Genomic DNA, 9,788 nt, shown 5'->3' with positions numbered 1-9,788 from the left:
TATTATATTGTGAAACTATGTTTTGGTATTTTTCAAGATTATATAAAAATAAAAATAGATAAAAATAGTCGAAAATAGTATTACTACATTAAGTACTAATTAACCTTAAATTAAATAGACTTGAAACTGTTTTTGTGTTGTCGGTTTTTTTTAAATACTAAATAAAATAATAATAAACATAGTATATTAGATTCCTAGAAAAATTCAAATAACTCAAATAAATATATAAAATATNGGTCAAAAACTACATGTCTACAGCTGCCCCTCTTTGACTGGAAACACGAAGAGTTTTCAGACAAAGAACGACGAGACAGGTTTTTTGACCCGACCCTTATTTAGAGAGACAAAAAACTAACAGAAAAGAGAATGTGATCGAGCCGTGGTATCTGAGCTGCCTACATATCCTTGGCTATAAAGGAATCAGGCCATGTGTAGTTTAGAAATGAATGAAGTGATGGAGTGTGAATTCCAGAGTCGAGTGAGGTTCCGTCGAGGCTCCGGTCCGTGGTCCTGTTATTGCATCAAAATCAAAATTAAAAAGACTAACTAAGCCTATCAGCTACGAGTTACAAGATTCCTATCTATGAGTCTTCTGAAGCTTGATCTTGGGTCTTGATTGGTTCTTCATGCGGACTCTGATCTGAATCTTGATGCTTGTTACTTGCAGGTGCTGGTTCATTCCTTTTTCAGCTTTTTCAGATTAAGACGGGACATGCAGAGCTTGTGACTTCAATTATGTTTTGAGCAGTCCACATCTTTTCTCCGCTTCTGCACTTGGATTCACTTCTTCTTCTTTTTTCTTTCCTTTTTTTTCTTTTATTCTTGATTGAGACTTCTTTTTGGTTATGAGCTTCTGCTACTTCTAACTTGAATTGACAACAGGACTGGAGGTTTCCCCTATTCCTCATGAGGGATCCTGCTGTCTCTGACTAGAACTTGAAATGAATTCCCTCATTCTCCAGGTGGGCGCCTGCTACTGGCTTGAAACTTCAAATAACTCTGAAATGAATTCTGAAATGAGTTCCCTTGTTCTCCAGGTGGGCGCCTGCTACCGACTTAAAACTTGAAACTCTTGCAATAAATACCCTCGTTTTCCAGGTGGGCGCCTGATACTACATCAAAACAGAAAAAAGAAAGAAGCCTTTCTGCCCCAGTTTGTACTAGGAAGATTTGTGAGTTATTAGCAGAACTATAAATTACCTATGATATTGATGAAAGATGCAATGATGAGTGAAAAACTAAAGACTCGACTAGGAAGTGCATTTCCTAGGGATGAAACTTGAATAACCCAAACTAGGAAGTGTGTCTCCTAGATTTGAGATTGAGCTCGCAGAAAACTATAAACTAAGCTGGGCTAAAGTAAAATCTGACCTTATTCTCCAGGCGGGACCCTTGATTTCAAGAAAACTAAAGATTGGTAACCTAAGAAAACTAAAAATTGACCCCTTTTTTCAAATCCAGACTTCCTCTTCTTTTTGTTTTTTATGAAATTATTATCCTAGGAGAAAATTCATCAGACTAGGTTTTAATCTTATCTTAGGAGAAAGATTCATCAGACTAAGATTTTTATCCTAGGAGAAAGTTCATCAGACTAGGTCAATTTTCTTCCTTTTTTTTGGTATCTTAGGAGAAAGATTCATCAGACTAAGATAGGAGAAAGATTCATCAGACTAAGATTTCTATCCTAGGAGAAAGTTCATTAGACTAGGTCTTCTATCTTAGGAGAAAAATTCATCAGACTAAGATTTCGATCCTAGGACAAAATTCATCAGACTAGGTTTCCTATCAAAGGAGAAAGATTCATATTACTAAGATTTTGATCATAGGAGAAAGTTCATCAAACCAGATCTTTTTTCTTCTTTTTTCTTTTTGGTATCTTAGGAGAAAGATTCATCAGACTAAGATTTCTATCCTAGGAGAAAGTTCATCATAGGTCTTCTATCTTAGGAGAAAAATTCATCAGACTAAGACATTTATCCTAGGAGAAAGATTCATCAGACTAGGGTTTTATTTGTTATCTTAGGAGAAAGATTCATCAGACTAAGATTTCTATCCTAGGAGAAAATTCATCAGACTAGGTCCCTTTTTTTTGGTTAACTTAGGAGAAAGATTTATCAGACTAAGATTTCTATCTTAGGAGAAAATTCATCAGACTAGGTCTTCTATCTTAGGAGAAAGATTCATTAGACTAAGATTTTAATCCTAGGATAAAATTCATCAGACTAGGATTTCTATCTTAGGAGAAAGATTCATCTAAGATTTTGATCCTAGGAGAAAGTTCATCAAACTAGGTCTCTTTCCTTCTTCTTTTTTTGGGTATCTTAGGAGAAAGATTCATCAGACTAAGATTTCTATCCTAGGAGAAAGTTCATCAGACTAGGTCTTCTATCTTAGGAAAAAAATTCATCAGACTAAGACATTTATCCTAGGAGAAAGATTTATCAAACTAGGATTTTATTTGTTATCTTAGGAGAAAGATTCATCAGACTAAGATTTCTATTCTAGGAGAAAATTCATCAGACTAGGCCCCTTTTTTTTGTTATCTTAGGAGAAAGATTTATCAGACTAAGATTTCTATCCTAGAAGAAAATTCATCAGACTAGGCTTTCTATCTTAGGAGAAAAATTCATTAGACTAAGATTTTTATTGGGAGAAAATCCATCAGACTAGGGCTTTTTATCCTAGGAGGAAAAATGTGAGTGCAATGGCAACATTTATGCACGTTAGCAAGACAAATAAGGGCAAAGATTTGAGAAACTTCCTTTTGTCGGCTCTTCTCTTCTTTTCTTTTTCTTTCTTTTCTTTTTTTTAAAAAATTTTTCTTTCTTTTTCTCTTTTTTTTTCTTTGAAACCACTTTCCTTGAACTGCTTTGTTCCTGTTTCACACACTGTTTCACACAGAGAAAAATTTGTCAGTTTTGAAAATGGTGGTGGTCGGTTTGTGGCCTTGAGTCCTAGGCAGCTTGGCTTTTGCTCAATTAGCTTGAGTCGATTTCAAGAGACTTTTGCTCTGCATCAACGCTGATTGTTTCACATTCACTACCATTTGTATTTGGGGTTCAATCAACCTTATCCCAACTGGAGATCTTTGCTTAGCTGACCTTTTCTGCTAACTTGAATGACTTTCGGCTTTTGAGCAATTTGTCTGTCAGAGAGAATCACCAGTTATCTTTGCTTGCGCCAAGTAGGCTGACAAGGGTCTTTTGGGGAAGCCTTTGCATGAATACTCAAGGCATGTTGACAGTAACAAGTGAGTGTGCTGGCCAACTTTACTTTATGCAACTGAAAAGCTGGTAGCACTTTTTGAATTCTTTTCTTGCTTGTTTTGACAAGGATTGACTCAGAGTGAAGAACACAATGATGCAAAGAAACAAGTATTAACAAGAAATGCCCCTGTCGGAAGGACGGAAGAGTTTTTTTTTCAATAACTAGCCTTAATGATCATAACATGCATTTTGGACTTAACGGCCTGATCTATCAAACTAACCCAATCTTCCCTTTTACCATTCTTATGACCTTTGAAGTCAGGCTTGTTCAATTCAATCCTTTGCATCAGCTTCACGACTCACATTCGACTAGTGGTGCCTCGAGGGGTTTTTACCAACAAGTCTCTCTCATTTATTTATCTCTTCTTCCCATCGCCTTACAGTGGCCTTGAGGGTTTTAACTAGTAAGACTCTCTCATTTTTCTTTTATTTCTTCTTTTTCTTTTGCTTTCTTGTGTGAGCAACTGACAGTGTTCTATGTCGTGTGACAACTGTTGCTCATTGCATGCATCTCTTGGCATTCTTGAAGGTTGATCGGGAGGTCTTTATTTGGAAAACTTTTGGATAAGGTTGGAAAGGAAGGTCGGCATGAAGGCTCAAAGTAGACTCAAAATGAAGGGTTGTAGACTTACAACTCTTGGAATCGACTCTTTCAAAAGTGAATTAAAATCTTTGTCCCAGTTTCAGATACTGGGATTTTATTGGATTATTTTTTGAATTCTTATTTGGTTGGACCGAATCGTGTAAGGCTGCCTACGTATCCTTTTTTTTAAGGAATCAGGTCGAACGTAGTTCAAACATCTGACCTAACTATAATTTTTCTTTCTGTTCCTCTGTCTTTTTACTTTCTTTTCTTTTTTCTCTTTTTTCTTTCTTTTTTTTTCTTTTTTTTTTCTTTTTGTTTGCCCCGGCTTCTATCTTCTGAGGGCATGTTCCTTTCTTCTTCATTTCTTTTCACTTGAACTTTCTAAGAATTGCCCCAGTTTGTACTCTTGGGACATGGACTTTTCTTTTCTTTTTTTTTCTTTTTTTCATTTTTTTTACTCTCGACTCTAAACTAGATTCCAAAAGAGGGTGGTCAAAGAAAATGATAAAAGCTCAAAAGGGGTAGCAAAGGATATAAAGTGTATGGATAGTAGAAAAAGGGCCTCCCTGCCTCGAGAACGCCAAACATAGTATCCTTTCGCAATTACGGCATTGATGAACATGTTTATTTTCTTGGTGTGTCGTGGTCACAAGACACTTTCCATCCCTTAATGTCAAACTTTCCAACAAACTTCAATTGACTCTTCCCCAAACCCGATCTTCACAATGATTTTGAAGGTAAAGATCCTTAACCTCCAGGGGTATGACTATTATAGTTCCACTTAAATTTTACTCGGGCTTAATTCCAAGGTATTTCAACTCTTTTTCATCATCAAAAGTGTCTTTTTCTCAATATATCCAATTCAAACTTAAATCAATTTTCTAAGATCTGGCCAAAATTCCGCATGCACGTCATCTCACTAAAACTACCGGGAAAAGAACTAAGCATGGAACGACACAATAGGACAACTGTATTTCATTGAGTACACAACAAGTCAAACAATCTAAAATCCGAGTTACAACCCTAAAATAACCCGGCTAATGAAAATAGCAACAAAACAGATAGACAAAACTCACACAAACAGAATAGAGGGATAGAAGGGTTGGACTCAATAAAACAAATAAAATCTAGATCACAACCCTGAAATAACCCAGATAATAGACGAAATTAATAGCTCATCCCTTTTTATTTATGGAAATTATCAAAATTCTAATGATACAGAATAACAGTGAAATAAGACGAAATACTACGAACAAATAGATTCACCTCCTACCTCCACTTTGCTGCCAAACATCAAATTTTTAGATACCCTAATCTTCGTATGCAAGCAAAATATCAAATTCATATATCATAATCTTCATATGCCTGAACCTTTAATGTCTCACATACATTAATATATTATGCTGTGTTGAAAATAGCTATCATAACTTCATGATGTTTCTTTACTGTTGGTTTCGATTTTTTGCTTTCTATAGCTCATATGCCTGCAGCCTCAAATTTCAACTTGAAGAGTACTTCAAACTCATAGAAACAAAAATATACATATCTAAGCCATGAAAATTCTCAAGCAATTTCATGATTTAGGCATGATGTAATCAAATATTAACAAGAATATTCATCTAACTTTCATAAAACAAACAGAATTGCAGCAGATACCATGAACTAAAAAGCATGTTAGAGAAAAGAAAGGAACCTTTATTTAGCCGAAAACGCCAAATCAATTTACAAGATATCAGGCGACAGTCCAAAAACAAAATGGAGAACTCGACATGAAGCGAAGAACCTCGCCGAGAAGCTCACTAATCTCAAATCGGGAACCTCGCCCATGATGGAACTTCGACTGAGAACTCGAACTCGAATGGTAGCAATTTCGAGCTGTTGTTTTGACCGTTTTTGGCTGATTTTGGGGCTGGATTGATGGAGGTTTCAGGTGAGTTTATTAGTTACAGAGAGTTGTATTAGGTGTTGGAGTTCAGGTGGTGTTTTAGTGGTTAAATCCGGTGGATATAGGTGATTTAATTGGTAATCATGGAGAAAAATTGATCGCATCAAATCTGATCTTGTGAAAAAGAAGGGGAATTGCGGCGCTTTTTCTTTTGTCGAGCTCCTCCCTATTTTTTTGTCTCTAGGTTTCTTCCTTGTCCCCCTTTTTGTGTTGAGTCCTTTAAAAGGGGAGTGGGGTGTTATTAGGTTAAAAGGTTATGGGCTAAATGTTTTGGGTTATTCGAAATTGGGACTTTTCAATCTAAAATTTTAATTTTTTTCTACAAATAATGTTAAATCTACACTATAAAATATATAACTAACTCTAATTAATAAAAATAAATAATATTATATTATGAAACTATTTTTTGGTATTTTTCAAGATTATATAAAAATAAAAATAGATAAAAATAGGCGAAAATAGTATTACTACATTAAGTACTAATTAACCTTAAATTAAATAGACTTGAAACTGTTTTTGTGTTTCCGATTTTTCTTTTTTAAATACTAAATAAAATAGCAATAAAAATAGTATATTAGAATCCTAGAAAAATTCAAATAACTCAAATAAATATATAAAATATGCGAAATTACTAATATAGCTTGAAGACGTGGCGGGTCAAAAATTACATGTCTACAATGGATATCAACTAAAGGTGTGACAATACATTCCGATCCAAAGTCATGTTGTATCCTTCTTCATATCAAACAACTCCTTTCTGTCGTATCTAATCTCCCACCGTATTATAGCCAATGTTCCAAATTAAGTCCGTAGACCTAGTCACTGTCCACCATGAATCCCAAATCACTCTAAACTTTTCCCAAGGCGTGTAGTCACCCTACCACAATACCCGTATGCTACCACGCCACTCTCCCACTTAGGTTAAACCCCCTCCTTTAAGCAACTACCCGACTTATGCTTCTTCCACCTGGCCTTCTAATAATTTAACCCCCGCAAGACACCTCCCACATGTCCTTATTCATCCTTCGCCGCCCAGTTGTTGCCTTAAATCAAAATCTATATTTGTAGCACTCGAACCAATAGATCGCTACTAACTTTAAACCTTTCCGAGGAGCATCTTTCTCGAGCCATCAACACTAGGAACGCTGATTTGATCTTGAACCACCGCACCGCGATCTCTGATAGCCGCTTCTCAGGTACTATTTCACGCTACTCTGCCCCAAAGGTGAATTGTAGAAAACCATAACACCGGCGAACTTAACTCATTCAATCAAGGGCGACGACACCACATCACAAATGAACATTCAACCACGCCTGAAAATACCAAGTCTCGTCACTCCGTCAATCCAAACCTGAACATTCATATTTCGATTGCATTTCCTTCGTCGGAAATAAAATATCGAATCTCTGAATCATGCACTGAGTAAGCATCCTTCCAAGTCATTCACTACTTCAATGCATAGATAAGCATCCTACCATTACACAAACGTTGTGCGATAGCAATGCACGAATCGTCATAACAATCAATGCCGAATCTCAAAACCGTAAGTAATACTGATACTGAGCGGAAACGGCATAACGGCCTTCCGCAAGGCGGCGACAATAGCCCAATCAAATACGCATGGAGGAACATCCTGCACCACATCAGTACAACCATTGCAATTCCTCAATTCCCGGTTTATAATAAACGCTTCACGTTGCATAAGATTGAGTAGGAAAGAAACAAAGGCATAAGCCTCAAAGGTATCAAACCGCACCATGAGGAATCAAGAAGGGAAGTGCTCCTTACAGACCTGTAGCCTCTCGAAGATAAGTACAAACGTCTCTGTACCGATCCATAAGACTCTACTAAACTTGCCCATGGCTCGTGAGACCTAAGTGAACCTAGTGCTCTGATACCATGTTGTCACGATCCAAAATCCGTTAAAGGTCATGACGGTGCCGGACACACTGTCAGGCAAGCCAACACTAAATAATCAATTAAATTCTCATTTTAATATTTTTGAAATCATAATTTTTCCTTCAATTTAACTAGTAAAATGATGAACTTCACAGAATAATTAATAATATTTTCAAATCTTAATACTGAATATCCCATAATCATCCTAGAACCAGGTGTCACAAGTGCATGAGCATTTACTAGGAATTAAGAATACAATATAATAAATGTACGGAAAACAAATTTGGACAGAAAAGAAAATATAAGTACTTTGAAGGAGACTATGCTGGCTGCGGATCGTCTCGTAAGATGCAGCTTACCTAAGTCCCCGTATCAACCACGCCACTGCACTCACAAGGCCACTAGACATACTTGTGCATGTACAACAAATGTACAGCAAGTGTAGTATGAGTACGAAAATAACGCGTACCTGGTAAGTATTCAGTCTAATCTAGAAGAAGTAGTGACGAGAGGTCGACTCCGACACTTACTATGGCCAACAACAATATACCGATATGTGATAAATCATGGATTTTCTAAGGCGACTGTAAACTCAATAACATGAAGCAGGTAAACAACTCTTTTTTTAATAGTAGATTTCCAAATTTATAGTCATCTTTTAAGAATTTACAGTTCCGGCTAATGAGGCCATATCAGTTATCAATAATTCCAAAATAATCAATTAAGTCATGCGCAAATCATGCCGTGGTCATACGACCTGATCCAACAAAATATTTAACTATGCACTGCCGGAAGGTCGAACGGCGTGAACCATAGATGCATCTATTTAATCTGCCGAGGCATTCGGCCCATTCCACAAAAAAAGAAAAAAAAGAAAAAACACAATCAAACAGTCAATCAAAATTTCATCAAGGAGCAATTACTCAAGGGAATGTCAATCCTCTTTTAACGGTTAAGAAAGTGAAGTTTACCCTTTTAGAAATTCATTTACCAAGTTTGATATGACTTAGGCAAATTTTAACTTGAGAAAAAGGTTGCAAATATCGCAAGTATAGCATGCTTTTGGGTCCTAGACTACCCGGACTTAAGCATAATAGTAGCTGCGCACGGACTCTCATCACCTCGTGCGTATGTAGCCCCCACAAATAGGAGCACATATTGAATTATTTTACCTATGGGGTTAATTACGTCTTACAAGGTTAGAAAGGAGACTTACCACGCTCCGAAGTTCCAGATTTGGCTCCCAAGCCCTTCCGACGACTCAAACCGATGCCCAACGCTCCAAGACAAGTCAAAAATTGTGCAAACCCATAATTATATACTCAAATACTCATAATAATCCCATTTATAACAGTTTCTAACCCCGATCGAAAAGTCGATAAAAATCATCCTCGGGCCCACGTGCCCGGATTTTGAAAATTTTCGAAAATAAACTTTACCCATAAAACCACGAACTCAAATATACAACTTGTTCCAAATTCCATATCCAATTTCGTGGTCAAAATCCAAGAATATAAATTTCTAGGTTTTTCTTCAAAGCCCCAAATTTCTACCAGTGTCCATGCTTAAATCCATACATAAATCATGTATTTAATTTGCAATAGTGGGAATCACTTACCTTGACGTAGATGATGAAAATGGAGCTTTAAAATTGCTCCAAGACCGGCTCCCATGGAGGAAATGAAGTGAAAATGAGCCAAACCCTCGTTTTAAAAAGACACACTGCCCAGCCCGCACTTCCGCATCTGCGGTACACTAGCCGCACCTGCGGCTTCGCACCTACAGAAATTCATCGGAGGTGTGGTTCCCCCCAAGCTAGGCGAAATCCGCTTCTCGGTCCTCCACGCGCTTCTGCGCCTTCGCACATGCGGGTGCCCTTCCACTTCTACTACCCAGATGCCCTCTCGTTTTTCCGCTTCTGCGGAGGTTAGCTCGCATCTGCGGGCTCGCAGATGCAGAAATACCCTTGCATCTGCGGGCTCGCAGATGCAGAAATACCCTTGCATCTGCGGCCATCCAGCTCTGACCAGACGTCTCTTCTGTGACCACCTAGCTGCACCTGCGGGCTCGCACCTGCGGCCCTCTTCACGC

This window comes from Nicotiana attenuata, unplaced genomic scaffold (assembly GCF_001879085.1).
Source record: "Nicotiana attenuata strain UT unplaced genomic scaffold, NIATTr2, whole genome shotgun sequence".
Classification (NCBI taxonomy): Eukaryota; Viridiplantae; Streptophyta; class Magnoliopsida; order Solanales; family Solanaceae; genus Nicotiana; species Nicotiana attenuata.
This window is presented reverse-complemented; position numbering follows the sequence as displayed.